Source organism: Ixodes scapularis, unplaced genomic scaffold, assembly GCF_016920785.2.
Source record: "Ixodes scapularis isolate PalLabHiFi unplaced genomic scaffold, ASM1692078v2 PGA_scaffold10__122_contigs__length_95168666, whole genome shotgun sequence".
In the NCBI taxonomy this organism is placed as follows: Eukaryota; Metazoa; Arthropoda; class Arachnida; order Ixodida; family Ixodidae; genus Ixodes; species Ixodes scapularis.
The window spans coordinates 35,381,654-35,408,312 of record NW_024609836.1 but is presented as its reverse complement, the minus strand read 5'-3'; the positions used below and the strand labels follow the sequence as shown (position 1 = coordinate 35,408,312).

Sequence of the window (26,659 nt, the reverse complement as noted above, 5' to 3'; positions counted from 1 at the left end):
CCACCAGTCTGGACCCAGCGGCTGGTCACAGCTTTTGCATAGGAGTTTGCCTGCGTGCTTGAAGAAAGGACACAGGTTTAAATACCGAACTCCTTATTCTGCCTGGTTTTGCATAAGCTGCTAGGTCTGCTAATTGCACTCCAGCACAAGCTCCATTTTTCAGGAAATGATAAACCTGAACAAGTGATCTCCTCTTTGATCTGACAGGAAACAATACAACTGTACGAAATAAAAGTTAAGTAACATATTGAAGGTATCTAGCACACAAGGTAGAGAGAAGAACAGGACAAAAAAGAGCGCTACTCACAACCATGTTTATTGACAGGAAAAGAAAGAGAAAGAAAAAGAAAAAAAAAAACCCAAATAATTCGCCGCGGACTCGTTCATCTACAGGGGTGGAACAGCTTCCTCATTTGTGCCATTTTGCACCAGACACTTTTGCCTGTGCTATCCTGCGCCATTTTGCGGAAACTGCTCCACTTTGCGGAAACTGCGCCACAGCCAATACCTCTTGCCATTATGCACAAAATGGCACAACGTGCATCAAAATAATTGTATTTTGTCTTGGTTTCGACTTCTATCGACTCGATCGGCAACAGTGTGCGCGTTTAGCTTGACCTGCCTTGCACTCCTCTGTTCTGTTTATTCTCCCTGTGTATTCTCCCTGTGTTGGAAGCACGCGAAAAAAGTGTGAAAAGTGTGAAAGCCACAACTGTATCTGTGTGCCTCACAACAAGCACAGTTTGTGTGGTACTGTGGCTTTCAAGCAGTGGGAGCCACCATGTGTGTAAGGATTGAATTCAGTATGCTTTCCAAGCAGGAACCGGCTCTTGCGTGCCAGCTGCCCTTGCTCGAGTCAGTTTCGGAGCCAGGAAAATTGCCACACAAAGGAGTCGTGCACCGGGGTGGTTCTCATTTGAACCCGTTTGCATTTCTACCTTCTCATTTTCACCTTCTCATTTCAACCCAGCGCAAAACAACTTTCGCTTTTTTTCCTTTCTCACTCAAACCGTTCACAAAACATACTTTCTGGTTTTGACCATTCTCAAAATATACTTTCTGGTTTTGACAATTCTCAAACATACTTTTTCTCATTTTAACCTTTCTCATTTCAAACTTACTAAAAACATACTTTCTGGTTTTGATTATTCTCAAAATAATTTCAGCGTACACTCACGGGAAACCCAAATAAAGGAACCAATGACAATATGAAGTCCAGGCACCTGAAGCTTTATTGCGTCTTGAAATTAGGGCTGGGATTAATCGATTAATCGGCCTCGTTCATTTTCATACAAAATATTAAAATTTTTTTTTTGTTTTGGTTTTTGTTGAATTTGTGACAAACAGCGAAATATGCTATTTGGATTTCGAATCAGCCTTCATGTGTAGTTCAGAACAGTTGAAAGACACTCACGCTCACAGGTTTTTACTTCAGCTGCATGAGGAAAAGAGGTTCGTTGATATTCTCTGGCAAGAGCGACCTCCCTTGATTGCTCCATCCACTCCACAACACAACAAATTAACGACATCAACAGCGCCAGAGGAGAAATTAAGTACCGAAACAGTGCTAGCACTTTTGAAACCATGTCACCATGTGCCCAGGTACGTCAACAGACTCGGGGCGGCACGCAGGCATAAGGAAAATTGTTTCATGGGCTATGCACGATATGGTGCCATTTTGCAGCAGCTATGTACCAACTTCGCTTCTTCTTTAACCTTCATCCTTAACTGTTCCTCCTTCTTTCGGTACCTCACTGCCCTGTGTTTTGAGCACGTTGTTCAAATACGTTGTTCAAATGAGAACGGGTTCAAATGAAAAAGGGTCGAAAGGCAAAAGGTTAAAACGCGAAGGGTGTTTTGTGAATGGGTTCAAACGAGAAGGGTTCAGATCAGAATGGGTTCAAAGGAGACTGGTATAAATGAGAAAGGCTTGAAATGCGAAAGGTTGAAACGCAAAGTAGAGCAGCTTGACCCCTTTGAGGTGCTGAGACAGTATTCTTGACATGTCTTGTCCATTTTGGATTGCCATGCTTGTCGGCTGTCGCAGGTTGTGTAGAGTAGCCTGATGCTTCACAAGCCCTCCAACGCCATCGCATGCATTTTTGCCGTGCCCAGTGGCGGAAAACAGCCATTTGGCTGCAGGGTACTCTAATTTTCTAAACTCGTGTAGCTGATCTTGTTCTTGAAGTGGCTCGCTGCTCCATCGCTTACAAAAGTCGCTTGCAAGTGCACGGGAGCGTTGTCATCAAGCCAGTCTGTTATCTTTCTGATTGTGCAGCAGGCATGGACGGAGTCGTGGCACACATCGTCGCTGATGACAGCGAATTCACGCGTGGATTTTCTTGTTGTACCAACGCATGTAAAAACCGAAACTTGCTTCTTACGCCAGTGGTAGGCCTGGACCTCATCGGGAAGAACAACTGTCCAATTCTCCGCAAAATCAAAATGCACCACGAGGCTTCCCTTTTCTTCGCACCGCTTTTTTGTGTATGTGGCCTTTCCTTGAATTGACCTGATCTGATTATGAGGAATCCATCTTCCTACCAATGTCTGAAGTTCGTTCGTGAATGTCATTGAATCCAAAGATTTTTTTATCGGATCGTTGAACTCCCAGGCTGCTACCAAAATCTCTGCTTCTTCTGGGATTCCAAGTTGCTCGAGCGTAAAATGGCTGTCCTTGGGGCATCGTCCACAATTGCCAAGCCGGCACTCATTGGTCGGCGGGGAGCAAATGTACAATAATTCCAAGTCCGATATGTTGACATTTGTAGCGCTTACGCTTTCAAGAGCCGCAACGCAAAGCTTAAAATTTGCGCAATATATACATACACAAACTTCTCTCTTGGGGGCACACTTGACCCACCGGGGTTGAAAGGAATAAAACTTTGTGAGGCCAATCTTGGTTTCGGGGTGTGGATTTTTAAACACACGAAATGACTCGCGGATTGACCTTGTCATAATGTGCTTGGACATGTACTGTTTTTTGTCATTTAGTAAGACACAAATGATATCTCTCTGGTTTGGGCTTTGTCTTGAGCAGCCCAGTTCGTCCTTAGTAAAGTACTCAAGCGCCACTGACAATTCCTCTTCGCTCACCTTGCATCTCGAGTAAGGATCCGGTGTCGACCACACACTGGTCATCTCTCAGTTTGCGAGATTTGTTGAGGAGGTACCTCGTTGGCCTCCAGCACGGCACATTCTATCTCTTTCCTCGTCAGGGATGGGGGAAGGAGCATCAATAGATGGCAGTGTTCCTAGTGGGAAGCACATGCAGCGTATGCCAGGCGAAAGCTTGTCATCCACTCGCTGCACGTGTTGGACTTATCTTGGGATGGTCCTAAAACATCTGATGTCCCGTAGGCTGTTTGAATCCCTGTACGAACATCAGAAACCACTGCCTCTTTTATTTCTGCTTGTTTCCTTTTCCCATAGGACTGTCTGCAGCAGCTTGCTACTTGACTTGGTGGCTTGAGTGGTGAAACTTTTGTGGGCAGTACGTAGCGATTCAGCTTGTCAACGGCCCCACTTTCTGGGATAAATGTATCCCCACCACTGTCGGAGCTCTCTGGTGCACTTGTATTTCAGCTTTGAAATACAGGAAACTGGCACAGGTAATCTGTTTCTTTCACTTCACCAGATGCCTCCTGGGGCAAAATCTTCTTCAGGGAGTTAACACCGATATCTTGCACGCTGCGAAAATTTCTCTGCATTGTGACTTTCTTTTTGTGTTTGCTGAGATAGTCAGCACAAAAAACTCTGCTGGCGCTGTAAGTCCCTGCCATAGCTGAAGATTCCGTTCTGACACGACGTGTATTAGCAAAGCATATGCCACGCGGATACTGGACTCTTTCCCTTCTGCCCGACGCCGAAACAAAGAGAGAGGGAGAGAATGGTTCATACTTTATTGGTCTTGAAGTCACGACGTATGAAATGAGTGCGTGCGTGCGCAGTCCGACCAAGACACGCAAGCGTAAACACGTGAAGTGTAGAGCAGCGCACGTTTACTTTGACTTGCTATTTGATGCCGCACGATAGATGGTGATAAAACCCAGGACTCAGGAACACACAAGGGGACGAACACAACACAACGTCTCAAACACAGCTGAAGGTTTATTGGTCAGACACTCGTTTAAAAAGGCGAGCCCCCACGATGGCCCAACCGACATCCACAGTCCCGAAGTTTAAGCCGCTTCTTCCCGCCGAGTACACGCCAGCAGCCCTCCTCGCACACACATACATGCACACACGCTAGGCGCCACAGCGTCCATGAGAATGTCCACGCGGTTGACTTGTCACCCGCCACTGCCACCACTGCTAATCCCGCACACTTCCTTGCAACGCTTCCTTGCCCCCCGCCGTCGAATCGTGCACAGGCACACCACTCAGATATACCCCCTTCCCGTCCCTCACCCCCCCTCCCCTTACAGTTGCCGACGTAAACACAAACCTCGAAAACACGTGAAAGCCCGCCCGCAGAGCCGAAAATGCGCCGCCAAGTAATCTCAAAGCCTTAAAGTTTGTGCCGCTATCCGTCCGTCCCCCCTTCTGTGTACTTTCTCATGTTTAATTACTGTTACCAACAAGCTCGTTTTGTACTTACTTATCCCCGACCTTGCCAAAAACCTACCTCCCCCCTTCCCTTTATTAATGTCTCCTTCCAATGCCCTCAAAAAAAAAAAAAAAAAGGAACTTTAACTCAAAACAGATCAATTTTACTTAACCTTTCGGCTGCATCTAACTTGTCATGGAGACGGAAACTCCGTTTCTGATATAGGACCTGGTTAGGTTTTCTAAAGAAACGGAAGGATTGCTTATGCAGTTCCCAGTACTCCCTATTCTAATGGTCTCACTCAATATCCTTTTAGTCGCATCTTTTTCACTGTAGATAATTTCTGTTCTGGCCCACTCCGGGTTGCACCCATTGCACTCCTCAACATGTCTGGCTATGTCTGAATTCTGAGCCATCAATTCTACTGCCCTTTTGTGCTCTAATAACCGATTGTTTACACATCTCCCTGTTTGGCCAACGTAAGTAAAACCACATGTCAATGGTATACCATAAACCACCCCCTCCCGACACTCGACTTCTTTATTTTTGTGTTTTTTTGGGCATTCGCTCACCCCTCACGTGAATGGGGTTAGTCTGCTGAGTTTAAAGTCTGGTCTGAAAACCACCGTTACATGGAATTTTTTTGCAAGAGCCTTCACGTTATGGGACACCGAGTGGTAAAAGGGAATGCAAACTACATTGTTCATTTTTTCTTTTACTCTGACCGTACCCGCCAAACGCTGCGAACCCTTTGAGGCCACACTGTCCACAAGCTCCCTTCTGTATCCTGCCGCTAACAATCTAGACACTTGCGCTTGCACAGCCTCAGCAACCTTTTGCGCACAAGATTTACTGAGCGCTCAGTAAATCTTTTGCGCTCAGTAAATCTTTTGCGCTCTTAACCTTTCACCATCTATTGTGTGGCTGTTCTATTTACGCGGAAGCCTACAGGGTGCGGGCAAAGCTCACCCACCACTTTGTAAACGGAGGAGCAGTTCCCTGGCAGGACACCTTGGTCATGGGACCTGGTGGAAACTAATGAAAAGAACTGCTGTTACAAGTGATTTATTCATTCCTAGTTCAGGACTCCGCCTCTTGCCTATAAATGGCTTGAATTTGCGCTGAAAAAACAACATTTTCTATTTCGTGCATTGCCTGCAACTGGCTACACTCATCAAGGGATCTCAGTCAGCCAGCGATTGCCATGCTAAAGCGGTGAACAACGTCCCGGCAGTTCTCGGCCCTCCCGGTGCGCCTCTCTTGAATGTTCTGCAGTAGGCCGACACAGGCACCGATGGCGTCCTGCGTACCAGAGCCTCTCTCTTCTGGCCTGGTATGACAAATTTGTGTGAAACAAACTCAGAATAAGTACATTATAAATTGCTTACCTTGACTTGCTGGCAGGTGACTGACGTGCCCGCCGTGGTTCGTTTTGCCTGCCTTTGTACATACGAGTTTTATTTTCTGCATGTCTTTAGGGCATCAGTGTAGGGTGATCACGTGCGATATTCATTGTAAATTTAAATGATATCCTTGAGGATGAATGCTAATTTTTTATATCAACAATCAAACTATGATAGAGGAAACCTTACGTTTGGCTGCCGCCTGCCACGCCCGATGCTCTCCGTTCTTCGGGCCTGCAAAGAAAGGGATTTTGATGAAGCTATGTTTTAATATGTGGGGCTTTACTAAAAAAAAGTGTCATTGTGAACTCACGGCTCCCACTGGTCATCATTTTGCTTATCAGCCCTGTAGATAAAGCAAGAATTTCGTCCACCTAAATATATCAATAGCAATCTTCAACACAATACTGGAACATCCGACACCAGCCTTCTTTCCTCCAGGTGACCACTGCCATTGTTGGTACTGCTGGTGGTGGAGCCACTGCTGGTGCCACTGCTGTTTAATCATCATCATGGTGAATTGACGTGACAGCAAACAAATGTAGAAAGAACAAGTTAGGTATATTTTTAACGTTGCCTAATCAACTAAAACCTACCTCATTTCACCATAAAAATCCAAGTTTGTGTGGAGGCTGAAACGACATGCGGGTGATTTAGTGCTTTTGTATCGCAAAGTTCCACGCATTTTTAAAGAGGTACGAGTACATACCTTGGAGTGGGCAACACTGGCTCCATTATTTCCATCATCTGAACGTAGTGGGGCCAAGTTATTTTGATCACCTCCCCTGCCCCAGCACTACTCTTCATACTGTCTGATATTTTATTTTTTTGCTTCTGGTACGAGTCCTTGGCATTCTTGAATTTGTTCGTCAAGACACTTCCTGAAAAAAAATGAAACCGTGATGCACAAACTTTTGACACCAAAACAAATCTATGCATTGTAAGAAATGTGGCTCAGACACTGACGCTGCTTACAAAGTGGTGAATGATGGTTACTGAAGCGCTGCTCTATAAATGTGCTCGTTCGGAGGAGGTGCCTTCAATACTCCGTTTGTGCGCCTTGAGCTTTCAACAGCGCTACCGTTGCACGAGCGCTCGTGCACCGGGGATTCTTTCCAAAGTCACGTGCACGCGCTCGTCCGACCGCACACGCGCACGTTGCGAACAGATGTTTGCTTGCGATAGCCCTCTGTCAGCTGAGTCTTGGCTTAGCACATCACACCGAAATGGGTAGTTTTCCTAACTCGCAGCTGAAGAGTGTTTGAGCGCTTTGGTGAACAATAGAATCGGAGCCAAATAACAATATTCGTTCCCGAGAACAAGAAAAGTACATACCTTCGACACCGCCGACATGCACGCCGAGGTTGCTCGAAAGCTCTTCCTTGTAACTATTGTCTTTATACTTGGGATTCCTTTTGTCGTAAAGACAAGGATACTGCTTTATAAGGTCCAATAGGACCTCCATCTTCACCGGATGTTTTCTCTTCTTCTTCGCCGACTCCGCTGCTCTGGTGGTATCAACGGTCGCCATCTTGGGACTGTGCGGATGCTAGCATGACGTCAACCAAATGTCACGGCAGCATCAAGTTCCTATTGGCCCACTTTGAGGAACCGCCCCGCGGTCGCCGAAAGTGGTTCTAAAAATTCGGTCTCGGACCGATCCTGAAAACGCGCCCTACCGCGCCGCTCCAGCCGCTTTTGTGGCTGGAAATGACCCGAACCGCCTCGCGTTTGTGGATCTGCCTCCAGTGTGAACGGGCCATCATGGTTCATCTAATAAAACATTAATTTAGAAACTCTCACTGTCAATACATCAAAATGGTTAGTGGGCTAGAAATGATTTACAAAGTGCACATATTACCTAGTCACTTGGTACAGAAATGGATCTCATAATGCTGGCATTAACTCAAAAAGCACCGCAGGTGTAAATGTTTTTCTAAATTACCATATGTGGCCTTCGTCTTCTGGGGACGAGCAGCATGGTGCCCTTTCCTGGCTTTCGGAGACTTGAGCTCCCATTGCTTCTGACCGACTCGGGTGATGACCTGCTCCTGGTTGCCTTTTTCATTCTAGTGCAGCGCAGCTACGCATGTCCTACGATAGATAATGAGATCCAACAGGTATGGAGCAGCTCCCAAAAGGGGCGTGTCGCTTGATGTGCTGATCGCTGCCTTTGTCGGCACTTTGATATTTGTGCATTTTTAGGTTTTCCCCAGCAGTGAGGATTGCTGTCACATTATGGATATCTTTGTTCTGGCAGCTTTGTGTAGCAATGAATATTTTTATACTCGGTTCAATGTGCTAACAGCTACAGTTGTGACCAGGTGGTATGTCATAGCGTAGAAGACGCCGAAATATAATTTCATGCAGTGAGAGTTTAGTGATCGTTATGAGTAGTTTCACAACAAAAACAACAGTTTTTGACATTTTAATATGTTAAGTGGAGCACCAAAATGCATGTCACACAGATAGATAGAACTTCCATATTTTGCTATGGAGCTGCACCTTAGGATTCTTTTCTGGATAATTCATTCATTTACTAACCTGGCAAGCATGTCCTTTGTGTGAAATTCAGCCCACTTTGGTGCAAAACCGTTCAGCATGCAATGGAAGGACTCCAAAGCCTATGCCTGTGTGTTTGGAGGCAGTTGGCATAGGTCCTTCAGCAAGGACTTGCTGGTCACCACGTCACCGGACCGGGCATGCACAAGCGTGTTTAAAACAAAAGAAAAAAAAAAAAAACATGACCAAGGTTTGCTTTATGAAAATTTAGTTAATTCATGTTTCGGATGTTCACCTAAAAATCTTCGTACACATTATTGTATTCTATTTCTTAAAGGCTATCTCCCTTTTCGTTTACACTTTGTAGAACACTGAGAGAATGTGAAACACCCATTCACTTGGTACCAGCCATTCGCCTTTGATGGCGTTATGGAAACAAGTGGTGTAGATGCCAGGGTGGCCCACGTGGATGTTGATCATGTGCCTGGTCATGCTGCACCAGGCATCCACAAGGAGGTCAGCGTTGCCCTGGCTAGCTGCGGCACACCAGTACATATGGTTTACTGCTTGCTGAACCCAGTCAGAAATTGACCTGCAGTCCTGGCTTTTGCCTGCAGCATTGAAGTTCTTGACGCCTGCAAATTGTTGAGTGCACGAAATACCACCTTGTTAGCTAGGTTTTTTACGTTGTACATTCACACTCAGTGACAAAGCTGTCTGTTTGTGAACAAGCAAAATGATGTTGGAGTCGAGCAAAGCGAAACATTGCTCAAGCTTAGCTTTTGCCAAATTGGCAAGCAGTGTAGATTGGCAAAGTTGAAGTCGGTTATAATATGTGATATTTACTGCTTGTTAAGATGTGCCAGACGTCCAACTGGTGCAGGATGGCCGGTTCTTTTTCCCTCATGTGCTTTCCGATGGAACGGTGCCTGTCGGTGGCCAGGTACTGTGTCGTGAGCTGCTTGTTCCTTGTGAAGGCAAGGGACCGCAGGAGACCTTGTTTTTCCACGTGCCCGCTGCAGCACACCGCTTCCCACTGTATAGTTCCCGTAAAGTGGAGCAAGTAGTACTCAGTTTTTGAAATGGTTATCACATGTATGATATGCCATATGTATTTAAGTATTCTGCCGCCTCGCAAGTTCTGAACTATTTGCTTTCTAAATAAAAGACCTTCAGGCATCTAGCTTTGAACAAAATCTCATTTCACAGCTTGGCTGCAGTTTTAGACCATTGTCACGTTAGAAAGTCGGTGGATCAGGTAGACCTGCTAAATTCTCTTCCAGTATATATAGGCGAAGGTGTAGAAATTAATTCAAAGGACAGGAAAGGTGTGCAGAAGACTGCAAGATGACCATAACACCAGATATGAAATTGTAACTTTTTTAGATAAATCCATATTACAAGGACCAGCGAGCATTTTTTTATAATCACGGCTATTAATCAAAAGCCACGGAGCTCTGCTTTTTCCACAAGAGCATTGAATGATGTTGCTCAGCCGCAGAGCGTGTCAGTATAACTAGGTGTAATCGAAGGCATCAATATGCATCTGATTACGAAGGTACTGTAAGGAGGTGGTAGCAATCATTCCGCACCTCTCCAACCTGAATTTGCTCAAAGTGCAGGATCCTGTTGACACAGGGAATGTGCAGGAAACAGGTCGGGTATTTGGCGCTGAAGCCAGGAGATTCCAACTTCCCATCACCAGCGACGTCTAAGGGCTGGTCGCGGTGCGCTTCCATCAGCCTCTCCTGCTCTTCTCTCCACACCCGTGGAAAATGATACTAAAATATGTGATGATGACATTAAAAAAATGGAGATGTTTACAATTCTTTGTAATGCGAAATTAGAGCGCAGCTCTTGAGGAGGAGGAGGGGAGGGTATGTCTCTCCTCCTCCTCTGTACCCTCCTCTCCCCCTGCTCCTCCTCCCCCCTCCTCCTCCTCTTTCCTAAACTCTAGCCAAAATTTTGCTAAATTTAGCGGGAAATTTAGCGAAAATTTCCTCACTAAATTGGGGAAATTGACGTCGCGTGACCTCAACACCAATTCAGTTTCCCTGCTAAATTTAGCGGAGAAAATGATGTCACATGACTTCGTGTCACGTCACCTATGAACAAGTTAAGTTTTTTTGCTAGATTTAGCGGGAAAATTGATGTCACGTGACCTCAGCACCAATTAAATTTCCAACTAAATTTAGCAAGGTGGTTACCTGGACGGCCATGCCGACACTGACGCTGAAAAACGCTGAAACAGGTGCCTAAGAGCTGCGCCCTAAAAGTGCAGCGAAACACTGCATCGGGAGAAAAAAAACGTGAGATACTTAAAAGAGTGGCATCATATTCACATCTTCAACAGCTAAGACCAAAAGTGCTTGCTGATAGTTGAAGTTCTAGTTGGATGTTCATCAACTGGAACAGGTGCAGCATTCTGGTTGGGGAGGCACCCATGAACCATGAACAGTATGAGAGATGAGAGGAGCAGGTTTCCAGCCCCCTGCCGTTGATGTGTGGTTGACTCTCCCAGCGGTTCATGTGCACAGGGGGGCAAGAGGTGCGTACCTTGAGCAGAGTACCAACCCCCTTCATGGACACGTCGCAGGGGCTGTAACATGTCTTGCATACAGCAAACGGTTGTTGGAGGCAACTCTCGATTACCAAGAACTTTCACTCCTGGAACCCGAGTTCCACACTTGTGAAGGTGTCTTTCCTGTAAAAGTTATGAATATTTAGTGTTTGACCCTCATTTTTGTGCTCAGCTTATCACCGAAGAACAGAGCATTATTGCCTTACATTGACGCTGCATATTTTTTGGGTGTTTATTTATAAGAAAAGTGTATGGCTACTTGTAATTGTTAATCTATTTAAAAAAATAAAAATTGTATCTCGGCTATTCTCTGTATGTGGATGCCTCAAACAGGGATTATCGTTGAAAACTAATTACTTATGGACACAAGAAAAATCATGAGGGCTGAAATTTTTTTTTAGCTCGCAATCCAAGGATGAGTTGTAAATTTAATTTATAATTTTTGGACACCCTTATAAATTATCATGCTTCATGCTAACCATAACGCTACAGTGCTAGCAACTGGGAGTGCACTCTGCATAATCGCCCATAGCGTTTTATATTTTATACGGCTACCCTTCTCCTCTCTGTGACAAAAGCCATATAAGCATTCACCACGACGAAGGCGATTGACTTTCGCTTTTTAACAAGGTTCATCCTATAACCACCAGTAGTTTCGAACACAATCATCCCACTCGGATCTGAATAGAACAAATACATATTGACTATTGTAATGTCTGACTGACCAAACTCTCATTCATGTCCCTGCCCTCTAATGTCAGTGATTTTACTCATTCCGAACAGACAGGGCATCAAACAATCGTCTAAGTAGAAACGGCTTTGACAAAAATGGTCCACAATTAGAGCAAATACAGTATAGACCACTTACAACGTAACCGTTTATAGCGCAGGACCGGGTATAACGCGGTTTTTTTAAACCACCGGTTCGCCTCCCATAGAACTCCATGTAATTACATACCGCTTAAAACGCAGGCGCGCGAAGGGAAATACCGGTTATAGTGCGGTTTCTGGCACAGCCCGCCGACCGCGCCGACGACTGGAGCAGCGAGCACGCTTCCCTGTGCGACACTAGATAACTGCGCTGACGGCGCGAGCCGCAAGCGTTGCGCAAGCGGCACTCGCGGGGCAAGGAGGTTGCTCGAAGAAGCGGGAGAAGCGAAGAGAGAGGTTTCAGTTGCCCTAGCGACGGAGGGACGCACACACGTGTCGTTCACGTGCGTGCGTCCCTCCGCTGCATTAGAAACCAACAACTGCAACGACAGACCAATCGCAGGTCGAGGAGAAGTGTTCGCGCGCGTTGCATCCATGCCGGTCGCGGGCCGGCTGCTGGTTGTGATCAACAATGTGATCGTCGTCGTAGACGGCGTTCATCTCATCGTTCCGCGTAAAAGCGCTATCCTTGACTGAATTTTCGTTGTGTGTCGCTATGATAACCCAGCACGTACTAGAAGGGAAGATCCACCTACTCGAGCGGCGATGTCGTGGCGGCGCTCTCAAGACGGCAGAAACGCCCGTGTCGTCGTGTTTGTTTACTTCGGCTACAGTGGTGATTTCTAAGCATTTGTCTCCTCGAACATCGCCCGGATTTCTTATTTGGCGCATTTCATGCCTGTGCTCAAGTTCGAGGTATTACTGGCGCGTACCGTATGAAGGATGCGAATTTTCACGCGTTTTCATCTCCGGAGAAAAGTGATTAGGGTTAGCAATCCTGAACGCTCGCAACGTCCGTCCGCAACCCGCGACGCCGCTAAAAGGCTGCGCCAGGCAAAAGCCGCTCATTTCTTTCAAAATGTGTGACACACTTGAGAGAGAAGTGTACTAGTCTGGTAAAATAAAGACTTTCCTCAAACTAAGCTTTATTTTTCATCTAACATAAAATAAATTCTTTTACAAAGGTAAGTTGTCTGATGGCATGTATTTTGGCCTGAAAAATTGATGTTTCGGTTATAACGCGGTACCGCTTATAGTGCGGATTTTCGCGACTCCCGCGACATACGTTATATGCGGTCTACACCGTAGTTTTAGAAATTTGTGCTTTTCAGTTTTGACAGATTGTGTGCCTCTGACCATGGCGGATGTATGTTTATCTCAGTTGTGACAGACTTCCCATATTTCTTTTTTGCCATGGCCTAATTTAAGACCCATTTTATTTTGTAGCTTCTGTTGTTTTCAAATGATAAATTAAGCTTTTCCATGTTCCCATAAAGCCTGTATTGAAGCGAAGGAAAAACCATAATCTTACCCGACACAGCTTTCTTTGGTGAATGGCTCATACGTGGGGTTCTTGTTGTCGTCGTCGTCGTCGTCGTCGTCGTCGTTGTCGTCGTCTGAACCGCTGGTGACTGGGATCCTAATGCTGATGCTGGCATTGCAGATGCTGGAATCGGCCTTTGTTGCAGCATTAAAGAGCCCATGCTGCTGGCACTGATGGTGGTGTCGTTGCTACCACCAGCCTGGACCCAGCGGCTGGTCACAGCTTTTGCATAGGAGTTTGCCTGCATGCCTGAAGATAGGACGCAGGTTTAAATACCCAACCCCTTATTCTGCCTGGTTTTGCGTAAGCTGCTATTTCTGCTAATTGCACTCCAGCACAAGCTCCATTTCTCAGGAAACGATAAACCTGAACAATTTAGCTCCTCTTTGGTCTGACAGCAAACAATAATACAGTACGAAATAAAAGTTAAGTATCATATTGAAGGTATCCAGCGCACAATGTGGAGAGAAGAACAGGACAGAAAAGAGCGGTACTCACAACCACGTTTACTGATAGGAAAAGAAAGAGAAAGAAAAAGGAAAAACCCAAACAATCTGCCGCGGACCCGTGCATCTACAGGGGTGGAACGACTTCCCCATTTGCACCATTTTGCGTCGGACACATTTGCCTGCGTCATCCTGCGCCATTTTGCGGAAACTGCACCACAGCCAATACCTCGCGCCATTATGCACCAAATGGCACAACGTGCGCCAAAAAAATTGTATTTTGTTTTGGTTTCGGCTTTTATCGACTCGGTTGACAACAGTGAGCGCGTTTAGCTTGGTTTGTCTTTCTTAGACTTAGGCTAGGTGGCGCAAGCTACCACCCGCTACATCCATCCATCCATCCGGTCTGCCTTGCACTCCTCTGTTCTGTTTATTCTCCCTGTGTATTCTCCGTGTTGGAACCGCGTGAAAAAAGTGTGAAAAGTGTGAAAGCCAGAACTGTGTCTGTGCCTCACAACAAGCACAGTTATTGTGGTACTTTCAAGCAGTGGGAGCCACTGTGTGCGTAAGGAATGAATTCAGTATGGTTCTCCAAGCAGGAATCGGCTGTCGCGTGCCAGCTGCCCTTGCTCGAGTCGGTTTCGGAGCCAGGAAAATTGCCACACGGAGTCGTGCACCGAGGTGGTCCTCATTTGAACCCGTTCGCATTTCTACCTTCTCATTTTCACCTTCTCATTTCAACCCAGCGTAAAACAACTTTCGCTTTTCTTCCTTTCTCACTTAAACCATTCTCAAAACATACTTTCGGGTTTTGACCTTTCTCAAAACTACTTTTCTCGTTTTAACCTTTCTCCTTCCAAACTTTCTCAAAACATACTTTCGGGTTTTGACCATTCTCAAAACATACTTTCTGGTTTTGACCATTCTCAAACATACTTTTTCTCATTTTAACCTTTCTCATTTCAAACTTACTAAAAACATGCTTTCTGATTTTGACCATTCTCAAAACGACTTTTCTCATTTTAACCGTGTACGTGATCTGGCTAGGGAAATACAATAATTTCAGCATACATTCGTGGGAAACCCAAATAAAGGAACCAATGACAATATGAAGCCCAGGCACCTGAAGCTTTATTGTGCCTTGAAATTAGGGCTGGGCATCGATTAACATGTTTAACCCGTTTAATCGCCACCCTTTAATCGATTAATTAATCGATTAATTGGCCTCACTCATTTTCGTACAAAATATAAAAAAAAACATTTTTTGTTTGGTTTTGGTTTTTGTTGAATATGTGACAAACGGCGGAATATACCATTTGGATTTCGGATCAGCCTCCATGTGTAGTTCAGAACAGTTGAAAGACACTCACGCTCACAGGTTATTACTTCAGCTGCTTGAGGAAAAGAGGTTCGTTGATATTCTCTGGCAAGAGCGACCTCCCTTGATTGCTCACAATTGCCTCTGCTGCGCTAAACAGACACTCAAACGGTGTTGAAATGAACGGGACACGTGTAACCTACTGCAATTGTCTGTAGTTGCAAATCTCGCTCCTACAGCTTACTTTAGGCTAAAATTTAGCCTAAAGTTTGCCTTTTATACAGGTGTACTCATCCACGTCTCCGTGGTGATAGCGCTGAGTTTTTACCTTTTTAGGTTCGTCAGAATTTTACCGATTAACCGGTTAGAAAAATTGATAGTGATTAAATCGGTAGCCGATTAATCAATAGGTTCATCAATGAATTTCCCAGCCCTACTTGAAATGCATCTTGGAGAATGACATCTAGAGGTCATTCATGCCAATCCACACATGACGGACGACACATAGGCAAATATTCAATGACCGTAGATCTGTACGGCCACTCCGACACCGATTGTAAATAATTTGATAAACTCACAAGGCATGCTAGATGAGCATAATTTGCATCCAATGATTCACAACTGAAATGAAAAAAAAAAAAAAAAAAAAAAAAGCTGTGCCTGGTATACAAAAGCCCTTAAGCCACACAACCTCTCGCTCGGCGTCTCGGGGAAGTGGATCCAGCGATGCTGGACCCCGAGACGACGCACGGTAGGGATGGACACGGGACTGCAACGCTGACTGTCTTTTGGTCCCGTGCTATGTGTTCGTCGCTCGCCATCATGCCTTGGAAGCTACTTGTGGCGTAGAAGCGTAGTCCACACAACACTTGAGGCTCCACATTCATGACCATCTATGAGCTACGCACCCTCCTCACCTCCGGTTCCTCGCGCAGTTCGTCGCACAACCACCGCATCATGTTCTCCGCAGGCGCTATTGCTTGCGAAAAATCTCTTCCGGGAGTTCAAATGCATCGCGGTGTTCGCGATACAACCTTTCTGGCAAAAAAGAAAGCTCTACTAAAGAAACAGTCGAATTCTGCCGAAAACATGGCTGCCAATGACACCTGCTTCCGAACAAGTACTTTTTGAAACATACTCGGTACAAAACGAAACATCAATTTGTTGTCACGTCTGGTAGCCGTCTCCGCCCACATTTTTCTAGGAAAATTACGTCACTCTTGCTTCTAACCAATCAGATGGGAAGACGTCACTTCCGTGTACTTTTAAAAGAAACATGTACAATGTCGAACCTAGCTATCCTGGGGATCTCAGAAGACGCCTGTGTCTCTTCGCAGAGTCTGAACGTTCCACTGCATCGCGTGTGGTTGCTTGGAGACTGCGACGGCAGCAGTGCTCGTGGGGCTCATGAGGTGCAACGCCCTCGAAGCAGTACGCCTCTTCAGTCGGCTCATCACCCTTGAAAACCAAAACTTGTGATAAAGCCTCTACTGTAAATAATGTCTACGAAAATAAGAGCGCCACTTACCGAAGTTCTGCGACATTTCAGCGTTGTTTCGTTCGCTGGGGGGGATGGTAGGATTCGTGAGGGGGGGGAGGGGGCAGTTGAAGTGAAGAAACTGCGTTCGACTTCAAGAGGGCTCTTGGCATAGTCTTCCCGGCATCACGAAGGATACTTCTTGTGCAATTGTACTTGCGATTCTCGTCGAAATGATCGGAGCATACACGCACGTCTGTCCTCCCCAGGGTCCCTTCCGATGCTGCGACACCACTTAGTTCCGAGTGGTTCCTTGATCGGTAGGCGATGATATTTGAGATTTTTGCCTCGGATCTGTAGACTTTTCAAATCTTGGTTCGGGCACAGCAAAACACAACACGCATTCGGCATCGCCAGTGGACTCCCGATACTTCGGACTCTGACGAACAAGGAAAAGACTTATCCGGTTTGCTCAAGTAGGCGCCTTGGGCGTCGACGGCTGACAGCAACGGCAGGTTTTGTTTACTTGCAGTAGCTAGGCGCCACAAATATTTCATACCCTTTTTGCGCTAATATTAGGCTTTTGATGCATTCCTGCATGCTTTAACAAGATTTTTTAAACTTGACCTTAAATAAAGCTTACAATTGCCTAGCTATATCACTTACAAAAACCACTCCGAATGACATCACACCTCAGATTCCATTTACGGCCACCATGTGGCCACAGGTTGGGAAAGTGTTCTTTACTTTGTTATTGCTCACAGAAATAGAGATATTTCGGGGTATAGTGGCACATTATCTCGTACTTATGTCGAGGTAAACAATAAAAAAATACAAACTGCACATTCGTTTAATGTTCAAATAGTTTCACCGCCCCTTTAATGCTGGGGTTGGGGTGGGGTGCAAAGGCCACTTTGAAAACTTCATTGCCCAACTACTCAGCTTTTTTATTGTAATGTGTATTCACTTCTATGCGAGAGACACCATTCGAAAGTCAGAGACATAAATGTGGCAGTATCAAACAAGGAAGCCTGGCTCCTGTGATTGCCAACTACAGGTATTTTGAGCCGTGGTATTTTGCTTTCTGGTCACAATTTTTTCGTGGAAAAAGAAATAAACATTGCACATTATTTATCTACAATTTTAGTTTTGCCAAAAATTCGTTGTTGCAACAAATACAAGGTTGAAAACATTTTGTTTGTTTTCCTGTGACAAATAAGTGGGGTATACTTATCGAGAACTGGATGCAGCACTGAGAGTGAATGCGAGCTCAGCGCCTGTGCACCCCTGATTGTAGATGCTGGTCATAGCCGAATATGAGGGACCTCAGCTATGAGATAAAACCCGTCTTACTTCAATATCACGCAAGCAGAAAATTGCGCTTGGACATTTTATTCAAAGCTAGGCACCTATGGTCCTATCCATTGCATTATACCCTTTGAATTGGAAGGAATTGTAGGCGTGCATATTTGCAATCATGTGGCCACAGAAGAATCTACTTGCAGAGTCGACTTCTTAAAAAGAAGTGTGCAAGGGCCACTGACGTGTTGCCGACCACCTGATTTTGCAATGAAAAGCCAGCGTCCCGAGCTTGCCCAGAACTTAGTCGGCCTTGCGGATTGGCCGGGCTGCGACGGTAGCGCCACCACGCTCGCAGAAACGAAGGGGGCCGGCTTTCCGAAGCGTGGCTAATGCGGAGCTTGTCAACTGAGCCGATTTAGTAACATTGGGGCAGAGGGAATAAGACGGTGCCTAGGTCTTCCCAAACCGAGATTCGTGGACAGCTACCAAGTTTGCCTTGGAAGGTCTAGGTTCCACCCTGGCAATCATGGGTGGAGGAGGGGGAGGAGTTGACAGCTCAGAAGCGGCCTCCCTGAAAGACTGCGGACGCTCAAGACGTTCCAGCACATTGGTCAGCAGTGTACTGACATACTCTGCAAAGAGAAGGTTTCAGTGGTGTTGGTGATGCATTGAGTAAGAGTGAGATTTTGCATATTGTCCTGTAGGCACAGGAGACTTTGGTGGTGATAGAACCCAAGAAGGGTTTAATTAGCAGACTGCAAAGCAGGACCGAAAACAGGCGGCGGGCCGATCTGGTCGGTCTGCTCGCAGTTCTTCGAAATTGTGTGTGGGCACGAGTCATTCTTGGACGGTCTGGCGATAGAGACCACGGTCCCGTCTACGCAACCGATGACGCCGGGTATCCTGCCGAGCAGCCTGAAGCTCCTCTCCGCGTCTAACCTCTTGCTCGGCGTCTCAAGGAAGTGGATCCAGCCACGCTGGACCCCGAGACGACGCACGGTAGCGACGGACACGGGACCGCAACGCTGACTGTCTTTTGGTCCCGTGCTATGTGTTCGTTGCTCGCCACCATGCCTTAGAAGCTACTTGGGGCGTAGAAGCGTAGTCCACACAACACTTGAGGCTCCACAGTCATGACCATCTATGAGCTACGCACTCTGCTCACCTCCGGTTCCTCGCGCAGTTCGTCGCACAACCTCCGCACCACGTTCTTCGGCAGGCGCTATTGCTTGAGAAGAATCTCCTCCAGGAGTTCGAATGCATCGCGGTGTTCACGATACAACCTTTCTGGCGAAAAAGAAAGCTCTACTAAAGAAAAAGTTGAATTAGCGAGACGGCGCCGCCGCAAGCATGGCTGCCAATGACACCTACTTCCGAACAAGTACCTTTTGAAACATACTCGGTACAAAACGTCAATTTGCTGTCGCGTCTGGTAGCCGTCTCCGCCCACATTTTCCTAGGAAAATCTTCTGAATTATCTTCATATTTTGAGTGGGCGGTTCATCGGTATTTACAATAGATCATGGTGCACTAACACATTTGGTCGCCGATCCCTTTCACCACGGTACTGTGTAAAAATGGTCAGGTGGCGTAACACCACCTTTGGAGGCATTGAACTTTTGTCCCCGTTTCTTATACGGGCCGCCAGATGGTCCCACATGCATCAAGGCCTAGACGAGGCTGCTTGCTACGCGCGGAGTGAAGCATTCAGCAACTATTTTTAAGCGGCGGTGGATATTCCTGATATTATATAATGCTATTAACCATTCCGAAAAGGGGTTCTTGCTAGCATCTTTTCAAGTGTTTTTTCAGATACCGCGTGCTTCCTTCCTTTCTGAAGCGAAAAACGTAGAATCAAGCACACTGTCGGCATGTACATAGTCGATTGCGAAAAACGGGACGCTGAAGGGCTGTCATGGTGACGGTACACTATCTGTGTATTAAGTACGCCCCGATTGGGAGCGCCGGCAAAACGATTCTTTCATTTGCACAAACTAATCTAATTTAAAATATAAACAACACATTCCTGGTATACCTTTTAGAAGATATCTATGTTCGTGAGCCTCACTTACAACTAATACATGAAAACTGCCTTTCAGCGGCATGCACCTTTTTTTTATCGCAACATTACGCCAAAACGATCAAATAAAATTCTTTTATGCAGCTGGCTTACTGACAGTAAGGACTCATTGAATTTTAGCTCCAGCACACAAATGAAGCAAAGATATGCTTCGATTTATGAATTTTGTTTATTAGACAGAGAAGTTACACAGCCTTTCATTTTAGAAAAACAGCATTTGACAAACAAAAGGCAACATTGCACTACTTGTGCACTACCAGGTGAAGTAAAAGTGATTCTGTTAAAAAAAAATACTCGTGAAGTAAATAGACATACTGATAAAAGAAGTTTGAAGAGCTAAAAAAGTCTGGTAAGGCAGTCGTTTCGGAAGTTCTTTTTTTTTTCCGGAAATGTCTGCCTTACTAAACCTTTCCTGCTCTTCAAATTTTATGATCGTTCCAGGAAAAGCGGTCTACTGAACTACTTTTGGTAGCTTGCGCAGATTTTGAGTTTTGTTTGCCTGATTAATTTTCAGCTGTTTGCAGTACTGACGCATTCACATCGCAACATAGTAGTGCAAAACGTGCACCATGACCTCCACTTTGTGTTCATGGCAAGGAAACGATAAGTGGAAATTGTCCAGGACATGCTCAGTGGTTATGTCGTATGCGTGTTTCTCACTTGCATGTTTCTGAAATATTTTCTCCGCTTCATATAAAAGTCCAAACAAAGCAGCATTAAGATGCAGCAGTCCCCCTCGCGTCTTGCAAACTACTAGAGCTGCCTCAGGTCTTCTACATGATGCAGCGCTAGTTGTGGCCATTAGTCCAGTCTTGCACACTGAGCAGCTTGTGTTTTTTAGCAGTTGCACGGAAACCCTGCTACATAATAAATTATGTATTCGGTGACAGTAGCTGATGCAGCTGCACCATCAAATAGATCCTCACATTCAACCTCATCTTCAGCACAACCGTCAAGTTTCCTTTTGAGCTCTTTTAGTCGCGACTCGCACGGAACATCTTCATTAAATGTTGTGGTTAAATCAGACAAGCTTAGGAGATGCAGCTCTTCGCTGGCATGAACTTGACAGTTTCCGTACTTGGGCGGCTTCACAAGACTAAATACAAAGCACTTCATACAGTGGCAAAAACGTAGGCATGCAGTTGCAACAACGTAGGCATGAGCTCGCATGGATCCGCCAGCTTACATAGCTCGACGATAAAATCCTTAATTGCTTTGTCTTCATTCTGCATTCGGCAATAGAAGTGGTAGCGTTGGACAATCACGGACGGTCTTGGTGCATAATGATCCGTGAGTAGCTGTAAACTTTCGCTGAGTGGAACTTCACTTGGGCGTCTGGGTGCTGCCAGCCTCCGGAGTAGGGAATACATCGGTCTTCCGCACAAACTCAGGAATACTGCACGCTGTTTGTCCGCCGGAACACTGTGAGCGATGAAGTGTTTTTCCAAAACTTCAACGTACTCTTGTCACGCTTCCCCTCCCTCTCCAGTAAATGCTTCCAACTTCGACATGGTCACCGGCGGTACTTCGTCTCTCCCAGTACAGAACAAGACTGTTCAATCACGTTTCTCCTCGTCGCCACTTATTACAGGTTTATATTTACAGAAATATATGCACAAAGGGAGTGAGCCACCATGGCCCGCAGCTGAGATCGTCCGGTCAGCGCTCCATCTGTCTCGTGCCGCCCGTGCTCTGTCCCCACTTGCAGTCGCCCGATGCGTCGCACTAGCTGCTGCCGCAACAGTGGCCATTCAGTTTTTACCAGCCCCTGGCCATTCACATTTGGCCAGCCACTGGCCGCTGACTTTCGGCCATCACTGGCTGGAAGTGGCTGTATAGTTATACACTTTAGATATAATTTATCACAGACTGCCAGGAAATTTGGGTGTTCATCAGAAGACTGTGAAAAATTTTGGGAGGTCAAGTTTGAGAACTTAACCCCAAACACTTTTACATGTTAATGACAGGCAAAGCCGCTGTAAGGTTGCTCAATATTTGACTTTTTGAGTACTACACTGGTTGCGACCACCATTTCAATCATCCGTGGGGCAACGGATCGTCCGTGGTCCAACCCTTAAAATATCCCCCCAAACTGCAACTGTAAAAAAACAACTTTAGCTGAAGGTACAGTGCAACGATCTTCAGTTGAAATATTTTTCACATTACACAAGCTTACTGGCACTAATAAGAAAAGCTTTGAGTACCTCCGGTACGGTGCTTGAGACTGCCAGAATATAGTGGAAACGGATGCTTCAAAATTAAACAACAAAAAAAAAGGAATGCAACAAATTTTCAACCTCAATATTTCCATTCAATGCTTGTCAATCTGAACAGCTTGCAAACATGGCATGCACTTCCATTAGGTAATAAATAGAACACCTGTGAATGAACTTACTCTTTGTACTATTCCAAAATAAAACAAGAAAAAGCATCAGTGAAGAAAGGGCTTCCTTTATTCTTAACTACTTCAAAGCAGCTTAATTTTTTTATTACTGAAACTGTTTTTTGTTTTTTTTTTAAGATTGTAAAGCAAGTGGTACAGCTTGCAGCAGTATGAATCGGGCCAGGGCAATACAAGCTATTGCAGTAAAAGTTTCATTATGGAAGCCTCTGATGCATCAAGAAGTTGAAAGGAGTGTTGGAATGAACGACTACTTTCTCTCTTTAGAGTGCAGCTCCTAGGCGCCCGTTTCCGGCTTGAGCGGCGTCGGCGTAACCGCGCGGTCCATTGTGGGTAAATTTCCCCGCTAAATTTAGCGGAAAACTTTCCCCGCCAAACTTAGCAGAAAGTTTTCCCTGCTAAATTTAGCGGAAAAATTTCCCCGCTAAATTTAGCGGAAAAACTTCCTGCTAAATTTAGCGGAAAAATTTCCCTGCTAAATTTAGCAAAAAAAATTCCCTGCTAAATTCAGCAAAAAAAAATTTCCCTGCTAAATTCAGCAAAAAAAATTTCCCCGCTAAAATTAGCGGAAAAATTTTCATTCTAAATTTAGCGGAAAAATTTCCCTGCTAAATGTAGCAGAAAAATTCCCTGCTAAATTTAGTGGAAAACGTTTCCCCGCTAAATTTAGCGGAATAATTTCCCCTAAATGATTGGCAATCAGGAGAGGATGAGGGGCATAGTCTCCTTTCCGTACCCTCCCCTCCTCCTCCTCAAGAGCTGCGCTCTAATTCGGCATTACAGGGGATTGTAAACGTCTCTCTTTTTTTAATAAAGTTTAAGCAAAACAAAAAGGAATGCAATTGCTCAAATGATTAGCAGTACTTAAGAATCACTTACCAAAGGTCGCGTTTATGCAAAAATATCTGCATGCGGGTTGTCATTTAAAAAAGAGTATGCCCGCATGCAGACACGCGTCCGCTCTTTCTTGAATACTGTTTGTGATTCAACTGTAGCGACGACTCGTTTTTTTCTGCGTAAGTTGACGATGTCCAAGGCTCTCCGTAACTTCAATTGTTTCTGTAGCATCGCAATGTTCTGAAAAGCTTCGCTCACAATGGACTAGAAGTCGTTCTGCAACCTGAACCTAGTCGTCGTGAAGTCAAGGATGACTGGCCACCATCAGCTCTTTCCGAACTATGTAACTCAATATATCACGTGCAAGCAAATGAATACGCAATCAAGCCACGAAAGGCAGAACTGGCTCACTTACTCTAGCTGAAGCATAGATGCCTTGCACATTATGTCATGCCGTGATGCTTCGCCCCCCGCCGCCATTTTCCCATACCACCGCGAGCGCTTGCCAAGCTATCCGTATGACCTGTTCCGTGTAGTCCCTAACTGCCTGAACGAATCCTAGAAGTACCATGGTGTTCCTCATGAAGTAGACACAACTTAATATTTCAGGATCTAGCTTTCTACCTACAGCTGTCTCAAAAATTAATTGCGAAGTTTAAAACTTATGACTGTACGGTTTTTCAAAAACTGGTTACCCCATATTAGCCCCGAGAGCGAACACAAGCGTCGCTGCGGTCGCAGCGCCCTGATTGGGTGAGGTGTACCGTGACGTCAGGGGGAGTACTCCGCTCCGCGACCTCGCATCGGTTCGCTTCCCAGCACCGGTTTTCCGCTTTGGCGTTGTGTCTCGGAAGCTCTTCGAGGAGCTGGGCTTCGTGTACCCGATGTACAAGACGTTGAGTTAGGCCGATATTGACGTGCTTCCGTACATTTTATAAGCCTGCTTGCCCTTTTTACCTTTAAAATTGGGTTACAAATCCCGAAAGCTATCAGAGGAGGCAATTCCGCCGATGAACCTCTCCGTCCGTCCACATGACACAAGGCAATCTTTGCAAAGGGTCGGTGAAGCGGTGGCGCAAGTGTTTCAGACGCTGCAATTCTGTTCCTTGCCTGTTCATGATTTAGGACGATATTACATCCCGCTTTCAAGGCATTTGAAGTGGCATTTATATCAAGGGCCTTTGGGTGGTCGGCAAATTAGCTCGCGACCCCGACTCTGCACTTCCACTCTGCATGTGCTGGTTCGCAGATGTTTTAAAGTCCCTACATCTGATGATCTTTGAAGTGCTCGTGGAACAGGGCTGTTTTACGTAAATGTAGCTTCTTCGTGAATTAATTATATAGTTTATACACGTACGCAGGCATATTTCTTAAAGATGCAACATTACTGAAAATTAGTTTTTTATGGTAGCAGCAAAAACGGCCGAATTCTCCCAGTTGCCTGTATGGTATGTATTGAACTGCCCAAAATATGCACAGCAATGGTGCCGTAATATGGAATGTTTATACTTTTTCCTGACATTCTTTATTCCAGCCTTGGGTATTAAAAAAAATACACCGTTTAGTCTAAATTTTTATTTCCAATTAAAAGAGACTGTAGCAGGTCCCCAAAAGCTTCCTCAGCCTCCAAACTTCCTACAGCTGGACTCTCTGACAACAGAGGAAAACAGGAGTAAAAGCAAGCATTCGAACGTCTGTCCAGCGGTAGATGCAGCACTAGTAGCAGAAAATGTGGAACCTGTGAAGGGCGATAGTCTGCGTGAGAAAAGCTTCTGGTATTTTAGCTTCAGGGCAGTTCGATTTAAGTAGTCTCAATTTTAGGACTTAAGGGACTAATAACGAGCTAGACATCTTCGCTTACTTTTGTTATAGATTTCTTGAGGGTTGATATAAACAAGTCCACAAATACCACCTGTGTAGTCCTTTAAAATACTATCCGAATCCAGCAAAGGTCAAATGCGAGCAATGTATATAATAAATGTTCCTTGTTTTTTTACTTTGCCCCTGCACTTGGGCTGTCTTACTTGTGATTCTCTCCCCATGGCCCAGACTGTATTTAGCATGCTGCTCGAGGAGCATGCAGCTTTTCTGCTTCGGCGATCTTGTTTAAAAGCAGAGATACAAAAAAAATAGTATACATAACCTGCCAATTCCTTCAGACCATCAACAGCATTTATTGTGCAAGATGTAAATCTATAATGATGCTCCTGCAATTGTGGCCATATTTCTTTATTTTCATATACCAGCTGTGATTCATGCGTGGCCTGCCCTGTCAACCATGCTTAAAATGTTGGTTGAAGTTTCACCTGTAGCTACAGGCCATACCTCAATAAAGGCACATATAAAAATTTACACTTCCTGCGAAAGACACGCCAAAAAAAAAAGAAATAGAAACGAGTGCACCGACAGCTAGCGTCGTCACAGCCTCCACAGGCCGAGCGGGGTGAGTCGGGGAAAAATTCTCTCCTCGCCGTGACGTCACCCCGGTTCGCCGTAAGGGGGCGCCACGTGAACTTCTCGGGGCTAATAGAGTGCTCAGTGATGCCTGTGGCATATATTTCTGTATGAGCATCAGGCATTTATTTGTGCATCATCAGTGCGCCATGCATGCTAAAGAGCCCATTCTAACGGTCTTACTGCACAAACTAAAATTTATCATCTAGAGCGTAAACAAGTGTCACCTTACGCTGGCAGACTCCTCACGCTGTATGAGCACTTACATCTAATTTGCTTTTGCTTTGGTTGTCGCAAAAAATTTACCAAGGTGGAAATTGTTTGAGTTCATGGACCATGGGCATCCCGGTACCGTGGTACGCCGTAGAAAGCGCCTGACCATCTACTTCCTCCGCAGAGTGCTTGAAGAGCCGATCGCTGCGATCTACGGAAAAGACCATAGCAAGACCAAGAAATGCCAACTGCACTGTGGCTCTGGCCATGACATGCACTTGAATCGCCATGCTCAGTGCCACACTGCGGGCACCAGGATCTCCCTGGAGGTTGCAGCAATTGGCTCTCTAGGTGCTTTGGGGAGAAAGCAAACACACCGGTCACTTTCTGAAAGTGAATGATACAGCTGATTAAGCAGGCCTTTTGCCTCATTCGGCAATGGCATCATTTATGGGTACTGCTGAGGGAGAGAAGTTGGAAAGGGCTCAGCTCACCGTTACAATCTTGTGAACCGCTGGCAGATCACCACCAGGCCGGCATGCAACAAAGTCTAGTGCTCCTCAGAATCGCATACCTCTTGTGCACCAATCCGATGACCTTCTCAACGTGTATTCTTACATTGGCAAGCTTCCTTGTTTTCTCCACATATGATACACTCAACTGCTGCTTGTCCTTCTGAAATGCGGGTATATGGAGCTTCGCACGATGAAGTCCGACACTGTCCGAAATATCAAAACTGCGGTCTGCTGGGACATTTCCCGGTTGCAGCTTGTCGAGGATCCCCCTGTGTTCTGTGACATGTTTGTCGCTTGTTCTGCCCCCATTCCTCTCATGAAAGTGGT

At 45.6% G+C, this 26,659-nt stretch overlaps 1 pseudogene; it reads right to left on the bottom strand.

Annotated features, from left to right (window-relative positions):
* Nucleotides 1-5,629: 5,629 nt before the first annotated feature.
* Nucleotides 5,630-7,483, bottom strand: LOC115312626 (annotated as a pseudogene).
* Between the last annotated feature and the right edge of the window lie 19,176 nt (nucleotides 7,484-26,659).